The following is a 17,446-nucleotide window of genomic DNA, read 5'->3' on the forward strand; positions in this document are numbered from 1 at the left end:
TTGAATACCAATGACTCGGTGACACTGAGGTGGCTGAACACATTCGAGGCTTGCATCAAGAAATGATCCAACCCTATTAGTCATGTTAATGGTAGCCAGTCCCTTTTGAACTGGTAAAATGCTAAACATTAAAAGATAAAGATGTTGCTTTATTCTCACTGATCAGACTTTGTGAAGAGGTGGCTTGAGGAAGAAATGAAAGCACAGTGACATTCAGGGTATCATGTGAATTAATGTCGATATATGTTGTGAATAAAACCATATTTATGTTCAATAATCCACGGCCCTCCCTCCGTCTATCCATCCATCTGTTTTTCTGTCCATTCCAAACGTGGTCTTTAGCATTAGATTTTCAGGCTTTCTGTGTGTTTCCAGCATGTTTCCTGTGTTTTCACTCACACACCAAGTTGGGTACTAAAAAAAAAAAGAAGTGTGAACCCTAAAAACATTTTACATAGGAACTTTATTCTAAAGTAATTACTCGTATAGAAATAAGAAAAAGTCCAAAGACCAAGCACATAGCCTTGGTAGATATTCATTTGATCATCTACTGAATGCCGTATTCTTTATATCTTTGCTCTTTGGTAGTGACCTTCTTTCTGTTTAAATTATATCTGTAGGGTTCAAATGCACAGATTAAAGAGGCAGATTTACGTGCAAATAAAACCTGAATAATTTCCAGATAATCCTAACTCATACAATAAAGTAGAAATAGATGCCAGGAAGAGAAATAATAAAAAGAAATGTTGAAAGTACACAGGCAAGGAATAGTTGTCTGAGGAATAGGTCTGAGATTTTCCTCTGAAAATCAGGAGAAACAAGGAACTGCAACCAAAACTCAAAGAAAAGCTTAAAATTTCTAAATTCCTCAAAACATTTTGGTTATGATGGAGAGCATAGTGAAATAGTTGGCAGTTTATAATTTTTCCCAGTACTGTAAGTGCTCTGTATTTAAATGGAGTTAAATGTGCTCCGTTTATATCTTCTGAGCATAATTAGTGTCCACTGTTGTCCTCCATCTGTATGTTGGAGGCAGAACGGGAAGCGTCGTTTCTCGTGTGTGCCTTTGAGGCTGGCGTTTGGTAAACACGAGCACTCTGTTCTAAATTAAAGAGAATTTTCAAACAGTTCCTTTGGTTCAGAGGAGGCTGGAGGTCGACAGTGTCATGGTGAAAACAAGTTCGCCCACGCTGCATCCTGTGTGCTTCTGCAACCTTTTTATTTATTATCCTCCTCGCCTGAATCGGAATACATAACAGTTTTTCACACCTTGATGAGGAGACGGGGGGACATATGCGCAGCCTTTATAAAAGGCTAATGCCTGCCATTAGTCTAACTAACTGTAACCACTTTACGAAAGATGTCTGAATTTAATTCACAGTCATGGTTGGCAACATCGTAAAGTGACATTTGGCAGGTTTAACTGTCATAAAAAAAAAGATACATCTGTCCATTTACTGCAATTAACACCGTTGTCCTAAAATGTCCTGAATGGCATTTGCTTGTACCGGCTGAATCAGACTAAAGTTTCGCTGGATGCAGGCATTACATGCTAACTGTCTGGCTATAGCAGGCTCAACCCCTGCAGTGCAATGATTAATGTGAGCATTGGTCATGCACAGGGCTCAGTGGACCTGAACTAAAGCCTGACATTTGTCAAGTTCACCACCCAGAGCATTGCCACTTATCAAATGTTTACCCCACTGTACCTGTAAGCATGAACTGTACGAGCTGACCACCCTGCTAAGCTCTTATTGGAGCTGTCTGCAGGAAAATCTTCAACACTTTCTCTGCAGAATCATCTGTTTTCTACGGTTTTCCTCCTAAGCCCTTATTGCTTTTCTTCAACACGGCAGGTCCACAGGGTTTGATTTATGGAACAGAAGTCATGAGGTGGGAATGCTAAAGGAAGCTGGAGTTTTGCCTTGATGTAGCAGAAAGCACAGAGCGGTCTCTTGGAGCCCAACACCTCCTTTCTAAGCCACTTATATTTCATGATGTGCATGCAACATCTGCAAAACGTAAAATATGACTGGAAGAATGTAATTGGAGGATTTTTATTTTTTATTTTTTTTATCATTTGTTGCTTTTCTCAGGCCAACTCTCAAAACACCAAGATCTGTGGAAGCCACACGGAACACGCCGTGAGGTATCACCATGTCGGCTGCAAGAAGCCACCGTTTGCAGAGATTCAGCTGTTGATTTATGGGGTTTGCTGCTCACCATGAAAAGCAGCGCCCGAAGGGGGGCAGAGGGTCTTTGTAAGAACTTATCTGTGTGTAATTTATCACACTACCACTCCCCCACCAACTCTTTATTTCATGGACTGACCTGTGAGCTGGATTTCAAACACAGGCCCTGGGCAAAACGGAAACTGGGGTATAGATGTGAAAAATGGATGGACCCCTGTTGGGTTTTCTTTTTAAATATAGGGGACATGGTTCTCTGCCCAGGGATTCGTGACCTTTTGGACACTAAAGAAAAAAAAAAGTTAATACTTGGTCAGTTTATTTAAATAATAAAAAAATAGTCAAACATTTATTTGCATTGTGCAAGAACTCCAAGAAAAGTAGATTAGGGCGTGGGAAAGTCTCTCTGGACAATGGAGATGGCCCTTTTCTGTTCCAACATGACTGTGCACTAATTCACAAAGCAAGATCCATAAGAAAAAAGACGGGTGATTTTAATGTGGAAGCAGATGACTGCACAGTCTTGACTTCAACTCAGAAGAATACTTTTGAGCGAAATTAAAGACAAGACAGTAAACCAGCTCTTTTTTGTCAAACCTTAGTGTCTTACTGATGGATGACTGTTCAAACATTCCCATAAATGCACTCCTCCTATATCTGGTGGAAAGAGTTGAAACTGTTATCTCTGCAATGGGTGGGCTGACATGACAGTTCATGTCTATGTAAAGGAAAGTGACCCAACACTTTTGGCAATGTAGTGTATATCTAAGCTATTTTTGTGTCTGTGTGTGTGTATTTGAGTGTGAGGCAGCAGAAGGATTCCTGCAAAGACCAGCACCGACACCCAGACTTGGGCTTGTTTTACTCCTTGATTGCTGATGAGTACAACTGACCTATAAGCCACAAAGTGATGAAGTTGTCTTGGTGGTCTGTGTGTGCTTATTACTGGGAATAAAGCAATAGGCGTCAAGAGGGAGCCGTTCTTCTCAGCCAGCAGAGCTCCAAATGAGCCCATCTGAATCATCATTATGTGCATAAATATCTGTTCATCAAAACCAATTTAGCGTGAGAAATGGAACGGCGGCTCTGATTCTTGATTTTGGGTTTTGCTAGTTAAAAATCAATTTAGCCAACATTACGGATGTGTTTAATCTTTTATTAATAAGTCCAGATATTGTCTTGTTTCACTGAATGGCTTCACAATTTCCACTGTTCATTTGCCCCGAGAACCCAAATGATCAAACTTCCATTTAATCTTGGAAAATCATCTGCTATTGTCTGATTAAGTTTATCTGCAGATACCTGTTTGAAGAGATTAACTGGCATTTAACCATGTTTTATCTGGCCGCAGACGCTGGAGTAACAATGAGGCAATTACGAGGCAGTCTCAAGCGTTAATGTGAAATATTATGCAGAGAAAGGGAGCAGCTTGTGTAGCATCAAGCAGCGGAGATTAGATATTGAACAGACTGAGTGTGTCTGCAGTGTGGCCTCATTCACTCCATCCACCGTCATTCTTGATTCCTCACCTTGTCCCACTATGAATAAAACAAGCTTGTTTTGAATAATGTGGTCAGAATGTGGATGCATAATTAATCTAAGAAAAAGTTTTTTTGCAGCGTCTCCTTCCACTTTTTCTTCATTTCAATCAGGTCAGATCAGAATATACAGACACGTCTACAGATTCTCATGAAATAATTTAATGTTTTCACATCATTCAAACGTGCTATTCCAAAGAAATATCATGGACTATGTCTAGAATTGATCAACTCGGATTATTTCCCTGCTCTTTTTCTTAAAGGCACTAAAGCTGAAAACTCCTCATGGTTGGGCACATTTTTTGTTGTTGGATGCACAAAACTACTTGTAAAGATGAGAAACGGATGCTGAGTCCATTATGAGTAACATTTTATGTTTAAAGTTGTGCGATAGCGTCTCAATTGGGCTTAAGTCCAGATTGGACCAGACTGTTCCCTAAATTTAATTTTGGATCGTTTTTAAGCTATCCAGACGTAAATATATTAATTTTACACGAGGCACACACCAACCAGAAAGTTAGAGTTCTTTTCTTGTGAGTGTATTTTCCCACTCCCTGAACTCAAAGATACATATTTGCCATTACCTTGCAACTAAAATCCAGTAATTTTTTTCGGTAAAATACTTGTTTTTGACGTATAAGGACAGATGACTGTGGGTGTTTTTCAGTTAAAAATTTAATTTTGACAAATTACGAACAAGACTGCAATCTTCTGCTTTTTCACACTGGAAAAATGAAATGTTCTTCTTTTCAGCTCATCCTTTTGAGAACAGCCTAATCACAAATAGACCAACGGGACCTTGTCCCTTCAACTCAGTGCAATTCAAAAAGTAGATCTGAGTAGAAAAGGAACAGGGACCAGAATGCCAGACACTTCAGGCGAAGATCTGTCAACAATAAATGTTTTAAATGACCTTTCTGCTAGTAAATCTAAATTACTCAATAAGTATCAGCGCAGAAGATAAACAACATATTGGCTGGTCAGTCGAACTGAAAATTCAGTTTCTGTAATATCAATATTGGACTTTTTTTTTTTTCTTGTGATTTAAATACAAAGCATTGTTGTGCAATCAGAGGGCTGCTGCTGCTCAGAGCCAGGGCAGAAAATGTAGGACTACGTTATGAATAGTGCTGAGTAGCTGTGGGACGGCGGTAAGAAAGCGCAGCAGCAGGGCGGTGAGCTCAGCTGGGCTACTCTCTCCTGCTGATGGGGGTGAATATGAAGTGCTGATAATAATCTGCTTTACACACACACACTCACACGACACAGGGATGGTTCTCTCTAAAATGCATTCAGGACAACTTTAGATCGGTTCTTTTTTTTTTTTTTAGGCAGAGATCTTCCCATCATCAAGAACCATTTCTTTCAGGGTCCTTATGCATTGCAAAAACATTTATATATCCAGGCTTCCTCCCCCTTCCTCTTGACCAAAAGTTGACCATCCTTTCTTATGTATTTTCTTCTGTGCCTCTTTGATTTCTTCTGTCCTCCCTTCTGCCTGTCCCCATGTTTTTCTTTCTTTGTGTTTTTTCTTCCTCACTTTTCTTCTTCTATGTTTCCCTCTGTCATTATTTCTGCATTTTTTGCCTTCTGTGTCTTTCCTTTTTTCTGGTGTAACCACTGCACTTCTTAATTTGCCTCTCTTCAATTGTCTTTTCTTCCTTTTTTCATTCTTTCTGTGTCTTTCTGACTTTCCTTGTCTGTTTTTCTTTCTTTGCATCCTTCTGTCCTTTTCTCAGTATGTCTTTTCATTCTCCCTTCCTTGTTTCATTCCTTTTTTTCCTGTTATCTTTCTTTCCTTTTTTTCTTCACACTGTTTGTTATTGTAATTTGTAATTATTGTAATTTTTCCTTTTGTCATCACTTTCATGTCTCTCTTCCATCTGTCCTTCCAACCATACTTCCATATGTCCCCCCTTTCTTATGTCCTTCACTTTTCACTGTTCCTGTTATTGTTCTCCCCTCATTTTTTGTTGTGCTTCCTTTCTACTTTCTTTCTTGAGTCCCCTTTTCTTCACCTTCCTTCTGTTCTTCCGTCCTTCTGTCCTTCTGTCCTTCCTTCCGTCCTTTCTTCCTTCCGTCCGTCCGTCCTTCCGTCCGTCCGTCCTTCCTTCCTTCCTTCCTTCTGTCTGTCCTTCCTTCCGTCCGTCCGTCCGTCCTTCCTTCCTTCCTTCGGTCCTTTCTTTCTTTCTCTCTTTCTTTCTTTCTCATAAATTATGTCTGGAAAATAATTTTTATTACGTTTGGAAAAAGTCTCTTCTTTATCCTATTTTTTATAGTTTTACTTGTTTCCCTCCCTCGTTATTGTATTTATTGAATAGTTCATCATGGCTTGTATCTTCATCCTGCTCTTGAGTTTCATTTATTTAATCTTTGGTTGCTTTGTTTTGTTTCGCTGTCAGCTGGACTGTCCTTCAGTTGAGTTTTATTTCTTGTTCTGTTCTTTTGAATTTACATCTTCGTGACCTCAGCAGCGCTTCTCCTCATTACACCACTCCATATTCACAATCAACCCCATTCTGCTTTATCGCTCCAGTGAGTTCATCTTTATTTACTTTTTGTTTTCTCAGTCAGTTCCCCCTGCATATCTCTGTTGTGAAGTCTGCTGGTTGGTTCTGTACACTGGTTTGAATATCACAGAGTTGGGTTTAGCTCCTTAGTCTGCCTCTAATGTACATGCAAACAACGTTCAGCAAAAATTATTCAAGGTATTATTAAATAAATAAAGAAATATAACTTGTACTCTCTTTTGGTGTCTTGACCACAGAAATATTCTTGGCAGATAGGTCAGTCCAAGAAATAAGGGATCTTATCAAATTATTTCAAAATAAGGGATGCAAAAGTTTATTGACTATATGGCTGCAAAACTAAAAACACAAGTTGAGTTTATCAATATGATCACATATTTGTGGTAAATAGGAAATTTTAATCTATATCATTATTTTACATAACCCACCAAAGCAAATCTCTCTCTCTAGTCTTCCTAAAGATGCACAAGCACATTTTGTGCTTACTTCTATGTTAAAATTCAATTGTTTTGTTTTATTTAAAAAGGGGATAGTACATATTCAAGGTTTCCCTCAGAAAACTTGTTAAGCCCGGTGGTTGGGCGCATTCATCCAGCGGCCCGTCATGTTTTTGAGTTAAGAAATGTTTATAGGAAATTTGAAAATATATCTTGATAATTATGTGTTATTAAAAGATTGGAAGATTAATACCTGAACGCGAACTATAAAGTCTTAAAAAATGCAAACATTTTAAAAAGACTTAAAAAAATAAGCAGTGCTTAGCATGGTGGGGGCACAAGGAAAGCCTGGTGGCCCGCCAGGCTTATAATACACAGGGGGAAACCCTGATATTAATAAACATTGTTAGACCTTATAAACACAATTTTTTGAAAACATTGATGTCAAAGCAACACATACAATTTAACTCATAACCCTAAATAAGTCAAAAATAGCCAGAACTAGCTTTATGGGGATGGATCATCATGCTCTCTTCTCTGTGCCATTTTTTAGTTGCTGCATTCAGGTCTGCAGGTGAACCTTCAACCTGCAGACCTGCCGCAGAACATCCAGGAATTATGCTTTTCATAATTTGTATGGATGCCTCTCCACTCTTCCTCCAGATGCTGCCATCATAATTTCCAAATAAAATGCCACGTTTACTTTCATCTGAAAAGTGAACCTTAGATCAGTGAACAGCAGCCCGGTCTTTTTTCTCCTTAAGTTCTATAAAAAGCTCTAGCCATTTCTTTTTCATAGCAGACTTAACACAAAGAATGGAAAAGTTTTAGCCCAGGCTCTGGATGCAGCAGTGTGTGTTGCCGCTTCAAGCACCAACTCCAGCTGAAGTCCACAACGTCTGAATCTCCCCTAAACTCTTAAATGGGCTTTACTTCACAATCCTCTCAAGGCTGTGTTTATCCCTGTTACTTGGGCACTACTGTATGTTTCCTCCGTCTTAACATCCATTTTATGTGGCTGCAGCACAGTTTGAACAGCCAGCTTCTTTAGCAACAGTCATTTGTGAATTACTTTCCTTTTCAAACTCTGTATTAAAATGTTGTTTTTATGAGGCTGAATATTCAGCTTTCCACAATAACCTTTCTATCAAATGTATTTCTTATACTCTTGATCAACCTTAAGTGCTTTAGATTCTTATCTAATTTTGAAATTAGATGAGAATAACCTGAGTAAATACCAAGCAGCGTTTAAGGCTTACATCCTTCATTAAGTGCTGTGTTATGACTATAGATGGATTGTTTAGGCTCTAAAATATAAAAATGTGGCTGAATTAAAACATTTCTGCAAAGAAGACTGGGCCAAAATTCACACTCTGAGATTAAAAAGAGTTACTGCCAGTCATCTTAAACACTTGATATTAGCCCCCTGCCCCCCTCCCTAGAAGTGGCACAGCTAATGTTTATATTTAAGGGGAAACTTCAATTTTGTATAGAGTCATATTGGTTTCCTTCTAATCCCCATGCTAAATTAAATCATGTGACTGCATTTCGTAAAATTTAGGTTATTATTTGAATACCTATTTAATGCACTGGAACATTTTCTCAGTGCTAAATTATAGTTCTAGTTTACTAAAATAAACTACTAATTACACAAATAAGTAAATGTCTCAGTATTCTAAAGAAATGACGAACCTGTATGATTCATGTAATATCGCAGGTAAGGCAAGTAATGATCCAGTATTTAAAATACAGATAATACAAAAAAAAGAAGGGATTTATCAATGAAACTGTATTTAAGCAGGAGTATGCGCTAACGCCATCTAGTGGGTGTCCTTTGATCAACTTTCAACGAACAGAACAGAAAAGGGGTGGGGGGCATCTCCAGGTGAGGGGACGCGGCAGAGGAGCATTTTCTGGCGACGCTGCGCCCTATAACCCAACACACCTCCTGTGTTCCAAGTAAGGAGGCACGAACTGGCAAAATGGCATGGCACCTATTTGATCTTCAAAAAAATAAAAAAAATAAAAAATAAAAAAAATAAAAAAAAATAACAGAATTGGCCTCTGGTCGTAAGAAATAACAAAGCAGAATGGGACCCAAATTGCCGCCCTATGAAACTATTTGATTTGCACACAGCTTGGGGAGAAAGCGACTAATCCAATCCAATTTCCGGACACGTAAAAAGACTAGATGATTCATTGAAAAAGAAGGGGGGAGAAAAGTCATGAGGGACAATGCGGAGTTGTTCTGGAACATCTTGAGGCATTTCTAATTCCAATAAAGATACAGACTCCGTCACGGCTGCTCTGAGGGCCCATAAGATGCGTCCGCTGTGCCTGCTGAGGGATTTTTTTTCCTCTCTCCTCCTCTCTCTCGCTGGCTGACGTTGTGTGGATGTGTGAATGACTTTACCGCATGTGCACGCACGGAAGAGGCGACGATTAGAGATTGGAAGCAGGAGGAGGATTCAGATGTTATTTCTTAACTTTAATGGACCCCCGGAATTTTCTGCTCCCATTCTGAATACTCGGTTGCGGCGTTCTCGCCCCCCTCCTCTCCGCTGACAGAGAGACCACTTGTACCGCCGTCACAACTGTGCCAAGAGACAGGGAGTCTTTGAAAGGCACCGAAGCGGACCCGAGCAGCATATAAATCACCGTCCCGGAGTGCGTCTTGTTGCTGGCACCGGCGATATAAGGCATTGTGGCAAAAGCACAGAGTGGAGGGAAATGAGACTTTTTTTTTTCTTCCCGTATGAAGAGCTGAGGACGGCAACAGTGAGAGGAGAGCGGATGTAAAAGCCTGTTATTCCTCGGGTGCGCACCGGAGAGGAGGCGCAGGACACGCAGTATCCATCCATACGCACTTTGTGATTATTTTTTATTTATTTATTTATTTATTTTTTTTTCATTCTTGCGTTGCTTATGTGACAAGAGAAGGGGGGCATATTTGGGATCAAGAGGCGATTTTTCCTGAACCTACCGACCCCCACTTGTGAAACCATGAACGTCGAGTTGTTGCTTTTGCTTGTTTGTTCTGCGGCATTTTTCACCGGGCTGCGCTGCGCCCCGCCAAGGACCACGGCGGGCATGGATGTCCCCGCCGCGGGCTTCGGCGGCACGGGCGGCGGCAACAGCGGCGAAATCGGCATCAAGCGAGACTCGAACCAGACCATAATGTCAAGAAACAAAAGGAGAACCCTGGCCGTGGATTTCGCCGTGCCCTCGCTGCTGCGATATTATCTGGCGGAGTTCATCAAGAGACCCCTAAACGGAGACTGTCGGAGTTTCGGCGGCTGCTACACGGTGCGCGCAAACTTAAAAATGCATTGCATTCCTCTGCAGAAAACCATCGCTACTTTTGTGGAGCCGAGATCTGCAGGAGAGTCGGGAAACAGGTCCGCTGATGGACAGCTCCCCTTCTTCTATAAGCGGCCGCTGTCCAAAGTTCTGAATCTGGGCTTAACCAAGGCGAACAGGAAATCCAACCAAGTGGTGGTGGAAATAGGAGAGGATCTGGTCAAAAACGGATGCGGGGGGCTGGATGTGTACGAAGAGGAAACCGTGCTCCTGCTTGAGGTGGACCTCAGGGAGATCCTGGAGTGGTGGCTCGGAGCGGACGGGGGCCGGCTCAGGGTTCGACTCATGCCCGAGAAAAAGGCGCAGGTGCCCGGGATAGAGGACCGGTACACAGCCGCCATCCGGGCTGCAGATCCCCGGCTGCACCTGGAGATCTCCTCCCGCGGTGAGTTACCGTTTCTCTCACCCCATGCAGCTCGCTGTGTGATTGACGTTCTGCTATGATCAATTCTTCATTATAAGTTAGGTGCGCAAAGTAAAGTGTTTGGAGTTGATGGGTGTAATTGTCACAGAGCTTGGACAAGGATGTGACCCTAAAATCCTAGTTTCAGTTTAAGGGGGCGCGGGAGTCCAGGGGGCACTTCCAGCTGCGCCCACTGTCTTCAAAAGTTCAACCGGTGGCTTTTTATATGGTCCATCAATTATGACACAATGTAGACTCAGGAAAAGCCCATTTTAATTTTGCTCTTACAACCTACCATGGGGGAAAAAAACGTTTACATGATGATTTATTTATAAATGTTTTCCGATACATGCAGCTGCCATTTTTTAGTGTTAATTATAATTCTGTTGACATAACTTTTAAGCTATGAAGCTTTTTTTGTAGTATGTTTACAGCTGGTGCGAGTTTGTTTGCGTTGTCTTGGGCCTCCTGACCAACAGGGGGTCCCTGAGCAGACACAACCTTCCCTATTAGCTCTACCAGACGCAGGTGGCAGAGGATAATAACTCTGAGAGAATTCAGTGATTTTTAGTTTGTGTCTTTGATCTGGGTGACTTGCCAGACTCTTGTTTCATTATTGATGTGTGCAGCAGCTCTGAGAAATGAACTGCATGTTGATTCAACCCCCTAACTTTGGTTATTTACATCTGCAACCCCTTGCTGAGTCTGTGCGGCATCTACAGCATCTATCTTCCAGAAAGAACGAGACGCCTCAGTGGAATGGGTTTATTGCATGTGAATGAATAATAACTTAGAAGAAGATGGAGTTTTATCACCTTCACCTGTTTCTTCTTGCCTTGTTGCTTGCTTCCCTGGTTCTGAAACAAGGGTGCGCATTTAGGCTTTATTTTCATTAGGCCAAAATGATGCTGTTATCTCCAAGAAAGCGTTTGCAGTCATTTCTCAAGGACTCTCGCCTTGTTCTTCTGAGCATCGGCACAATCAGTTTAATTGCTTAATCACTTTGATGAGGGAGGTTGGCCCAGAAAAATGCACAAGAATCTGTTTTAGACAAACAGCGCAGCAGAGGTTAGCTGCACTGGTAGCACTGAGAGAGAGAGGATGCGCCTTCAGGAGGCAGATCAGGTTAAAACTCCCCAACACACACACACACACACACACACACATATACACAGTCAGAATACAATAAATACATGTGAAGTGATAGATATTCTTCATGTTTACAGTCCCTTATACTGCTCAAAGGAATTCAATGATATGAGAATAGCTCTATCCAAAGGTCTTGATTCTACCTTTTTTTCCTTCTTGTTTATTATTGATACCTTCCAGTAAGAGTCTTGATAGTTGATCATGGTGCTTTTTAAGAACTGCAGAAATCTTTCTGGGAACTAGGGTGGCTTTCTAGAGCCATTATTTTATCCGTTTTATTTCCACTGAAGCAATCAGGGTCAGAACAGATTATGAGGGTAGAAATCTATCCTAGAAGCCTATAATTGTACTTTTATCTGTAGGTTGGGCTTTGCTATGAGATGACTGCTTGCAAGTACAATTTTTCCAGCATTTTCTTCCAGTCAACTCTCATCTTCCATCTCTTTTAAATTTAGATTTACACATGTTTTTTCTACAGGTATGTTTTTTTTTTTTTTTTTTTTTTCAAACACGGTCTAATTTAGTGACTGTTGTTGAATTTACAGCTCTTGCGTTCAAACGCTTTAATGTGTTTAACTCAACTTTATAGGAATATACATTTTGTTAATTAAATCAAGCGTGGATTTCTTCCCATTCATGTTTATTATATCGTCAACAGAAATAATATCGGTACACTTTACTAGACAGATTCAATTCTTTTCCAAAATAATTAATCAAATCACCCCAACCTAGTTAAATTTAGCTTTAAAATGCGAGTTGTAAAGGGTTATCCATCATGGAAGCTAAGCTGATGAAGTCATTAACTTTGTTGCACTCCCTCCTACTGCGCATGCAGTGACAGTAGAAAGAAACAACTCCCTTTTAAGCTGTCTGTGAAGATGAAGGGAGTCAACTATTTAGTTTTAGTTTTTTATTATTTTAATGGGTAAATCTTTCATATGTAGAATTTTTCCCCCCCAGTTTTAAAGAAACAAAACATACCATCACCTCTTATGTGTGTGATTGGTCTTCCTTTAGAACCCATCTCTCTGGCTCTATTGATCAAAACTCTTATATCACTCACCTCATGTAAAACGATTTCAATCCAGATTAATAATGAATCCACTGTGACATCCTTAGTTATAACTGCAGAACACAAAGTCGTGATCCTGACGGCTCCTGTGTCCTCTCCCGTGCTACAAATGAGAGTTAATGTGCATCGATGAATGCTCACAAGAATCAGCCTGAGTAAAATAAAAGATGCTGTGAAAACGTTTTCTATGGCTGTACGTTCCATGTTGAAAGGAACCGTCTGAAAGACTGTGCATCAACAACACTTTGCAAGATTACAATTTCTTGAAAATTATTGCAGTCAAATTCGTAATCCTTTCGCTACTTCTATGGAAAACATAGAGAAATTAGAATAAGAATCAAAATATTGTCATACTCGATAAGCCTTTCAGTCTCTCCTGCCCTTTAAGACGAAGTACCTTGTTATATTCCACTCCCATCTTATTAGGAATGTTCCACCACTGGATAAATGAGAATGTTTTATATTAATCTGCAGCTGACCTTCTTTGTAGGCTGACAAATTGATCCTAACCATGCCAAGGCTCTAGCCTGCCAGATGCTCTCTGCTGGACAACTGGAAACTTAGCTGTGTGGCGGAATATTTTACTGTTTTGTAAAACTGTTTTGTTATTAGCTGGAAGCCACAACTATTGAACCCGACTCTTTAGAATCATAGCAATATATGAATTTCACTCAGTGATTGAAATATTGCCTCTTTGGTGATGTTTTGATTGAGATTCAGTTGCATTAGATCAAAGGTTTTCAAGGTCATGTTTTTAAGTTTTTTCACTTGTACAGTTTTTGCAAAGATCTGAAAAATTCAAATGATTTAAATAAAATTGGCAAACCTGAGGTTTAAATCTTTTTGTGTTGTTTTCTTTTGCTCTCTTAAACATTTCTTTATAAAGCAAACACCCATTGTTGGATTTACAAGCTTCACTAAATATTACACTGCAATTGCATCAAGCGATATTTTGCCGATTGTCAGGAAACATTAAGGTTGTTTGAAACTGCGCGTTGCAGAATGAGAATGGTTGTCGCTGGTGATTGAGTCAACTTTTTTTTTTCTGACAGCATCTTTCTTTTTTTTTTTTTACCGTATGAGTCACTATTAGGCAAAGCTGTGAAACCCAGCTGTACAGTTTACTTCAACTCAGACTCACAGATCTGAATAGCAGTGGCACTCAGCTGCATGCATGTATCTGCATGATATTAACAGCAGGAACGGGGGACAATATGACATCTGCAGTACGGGAGGTGGAGCTGGCCGAATAACTCTCCAAACTATCTGACTTGGCAGGAAAGTTTACTTTATTTCCCACATACAGCCACGTGGTTAATTGTTTAACCATGATACCCCTGACTTATTCATAAGTTATCCCAAACAAAACGAGCAAAGATATTTTCTACACTGTGTTTTATTTTACATTCATGTAACATCTCATGTCATGTAATAGCAGGTTTCTCTTCCTTCACAGTTATAAATACTTGCAGGTGTGAAGACAGCTGGGATTTGATACATTTTGTTTCACCAGGAACCTCAGGTGGATTTTTACAACTTTTTTTTTTTTTCTTATTAAAATCGGAGACAAGTTTTATTCTAATGCCCATGTAGATCCACCTAAATCTGACCAACAGCTGTTCACTGATGGTCGCCATATTTTTTTTAAATATATTCTCATCAGCCTTGTTTGTTTGCTCAGTGTTTTGGAATGAAGAGGGAGAAATGAAGGTGAACAAATGGAGGTACAGATGGGCAAATAGACAGATGGATGGATGGAGGTAAAATGTATTTCCTTGTGTCAGCAATTTTGCATTTTATTCAAACAGGCATATATGAACACACTACAACAACAAGCTGTAAAAACAACTACTGACAATTTCAACTATTCATTTTCTGGTTCAATCTAATACTAAATCCGTACTGAATAGCTATATGACTGTTGTAGATGTTCAGCGTGCCTCTGGTCTTCACAGTGAACATTATTATTTCAAAATAAGCTGGAAATGATGCTGTCTCAACAACTCACGCCCACACTTCAAAGTAAATCACGAGCGAGGACAAGTGATTTGGCGACTGTGTAATTAGACGTAGGTGTCAGTCTGAAAATAAAAGCTTCTCTCTATGAGTCAGTTATCCCGTTAGATGATGAGTAACCTGCTGTGAGAGCCCTGGGCCTTTACCAAAAGCACAGAATGGTATTTAATGTAAAATTCATCAATGTGCTGGATTAATTAAATTCTGATGTCCACTTTGTAGCTATTTACAAATTTGTTATTACAGTTGCAAACAAACCATTTCTTTGGGAGGAAAATGAACTGAAATCATTAAAAAGTTGCAGGTTTGCCTCCCAGGATGCGTGTTCCCCTGATTCTGTAAACCTCCCGCTAAATGTGCAGGGTCCCGTGGAAAACCACTGAGATGCATATTTGCAGTCACAGTTTTCGTCTTTCCTAAATGATCATTAGGTTAGCTGTTTCTGCGAGGCACTGCTGTTTACCTGTGTGTTGTGCGCAAACAGTTGCAGTCCCTCCACATACCAACCACACACACCTCTTTTTTTCAGAATTTCCATCAGTTAGAAAGATCTGTTTGTTCATATTAGTAATCTTAATTTAACCAGTGTTTTGTTTTAACGTTAGACTACCGTACTTTCTGGCAACTCTGGTGAAGATGCGCTAAAAGCCTTAAATACCACATTTTATTGCAATTGTATAATCTCAAGTTAAAATGAATATAAAAAGTGAAAATCAAGCTTTTGATTTTTACTGCCCTTGTACCCCTTGTTTAGTGCAGTGGAGGATCCATGATGCTGTGGGACTTTTTGCCATTAAAATGCCTGGCCTTTTAAACAACAATCTTGTGAGCTCTACTAAAAACTTTGAATATATTTTATTAGATCTTTACAAAAAAGAAGAAAAAAAAAACATACACACACAGCATATTGGCCAATCAACACTGAATGATTTTACAAAATGAAGCCCAATCTGTGGAGTGAGCAAAGCAGGGCAGTAGTGAGAACCCAGGACTCTGGATGATCTGAGAAGTTTTCTGAGAGAATTGGTCAAATCTCTCTCTCTCTCTCTTTGTGTGTTATAAAAGAACATCGGTAGCCTATTGGGAGTAGCAGGACAAAATATTAGTAGCAACATTTGTATACCAAAAAAAGTGCCACAAGTGATTATGTTCAAAGCAAATGTTTCATTTCATTCATGTTTCATTGTCTGAGATACCAATAAGTGCAGAGGTCAATATCCACTTCCTTGCTTTTTATCAGCTTTTCTCCCATGTCTGATGACAGATCATCACATATTCAGAGTCATAAAATCTGGGTTTACTTGCTAAATTAAAGTAATTAGTATTAATAAATTCATTCCCCAGGATTAGTTTAATGCTGATAGTGGAAAAGAGAAGAAACACTGTCCTTATATTTTAAACTACTACTGCCTATGATTAATGATTCCTTCTAAACAGCTAGGCTTTCTTGTCATTTTTTAAAGTGGTTTTGGTTTATAGATCTGAAGATGGTTCAAAGTTTTTCTTTGTTCTTTGCTTTTCCATCCAGCCCTTATGCATTACAGCATGTAGGGTATAAAAAAATGAAAATTTGACAGTAGAGGACTCTGTAGCAGATGAATATAAAAAAAAAATCATGCATTAAAGAAACTGGCTACAGGACCTGAGAGATGAATCATCCTCCAGTGTGTTGAGTAGGTCTTCTCCTATCAGATCCTTATAAGGGTGCTGGAAACGAAGTACATAAAATTTAAAACTGGATCTTTTAGGAGTTTTTTTCATGTGTTCACAGAACACTAGTTAATCCCAGGATATTATGAGGAATTCTGTGCTTGAGTTATTCAAAAGGTTAAAGTTAAATGGCGTAAATAATAAAATGAAAAAAGCTCAGGTAAAGGATTAAAAATGACAGGAAATCTGTGGAATTCTAAAGGAAAACCTAAAACTTGATTTACACTCGATACCAGGGGTCTGCAATTTACGGCTCCAGAGCCGACACCTACTGTCCACTATAGCTATTATGTTTCAGTAACTTAAGCAAAGATTTCATTTGGGCTTGAAATAACAATGAATAAATCAACTACGTACCTAAAACTTTACCTAAAAATAGCTTTAAGCAATGTTTACTAATGGTAGCTAACATGCTAACGGTAGCATTTCCAACAGACATTTAAACATCAAAATCTTCGGGAATATTTGACATTCAAATATCTTGTTTCTCACTCAATACAATATACTAATCGTATTGTATTCTACAATTGTAGTGTATTTTATACTAATTGTATACGCACACAATCTTACACTTTTTCTCTATATTATAACACATATTCCGCTCTCAGTGTCACACTCTCCCTCCTACATACAACACAACGATCCTGATGAATGCAGACTGTATTGTTTCCGTGTTTTAGCGCTTTACACCCCTGCCTTGCCGATGTTCGACATTTTCTCTGTGTGAAGTTCAGCAGTAAGATGCTGGCTATTAGGTTTAAATAAATCACCACCATGGCGCCCACAGCAATTTTACAAACAGGCCTGCAGGAATCAGTGCACTAAACTGTGCTCTGTGCATTTGTACTTACTCGTCTTATTGGCCCAATGGGTGACATCATTAATAAGAAATATTTCTGTTACAGTAGAAGAGAGAGGAAAACAATGCTCAGCAGGGGCGATAAACCATTCACCTCTACTTTATTAACCCATGTTATGTTCTCCAAGTGGTGCCGTAAAATAGGCTGCACAGAATCATTAAACAATCTCAGCAGAGGGAGCTGG

At 39.5% G+C, this 17,446-nt stretch overlaps 1 long non-coding RNA gene across 2 annotated transcripts in view; it reads left to right on the top strand.

Moving 5' to 3' along the window:
* LOC106957206 (uncharacterized) overlaps positions 1-3,754 on the top strand; it is a 61,022-nt gene extending 57,268 nt beyond the window's left edge. For both annotated transcript variants that reach the window (XR_001426906.1, XR_001426907.1), the window contains exon 4: positions 2,097-3,754. This is a non-coding gene — a long non-coding RNA (uncharacterized LOC106957206). The remainder of the gene's footprint in view (positions 1-2,096) is intronic.
* Positions 3,755-17,446: the final 13,692 nt, after the last annotated feature.

The sequence above is a fragment of the Poecilia latipinna genome, unplaced genomic scaffold (genome assembly GCF_001443285.1).
Source record: "Poecilia latipinna isolate Pla-1442-1.1 unplaced genomic scaffold, P_latipinna-1.0 Scaffold885, whole genome shotgun sequence".
NCBI lineage: Eukaryota > Metazoa > Chordata > Actinopteri > Cyprinodontiformes > Poeciliidae > Poecilia > Poecilia latipinna.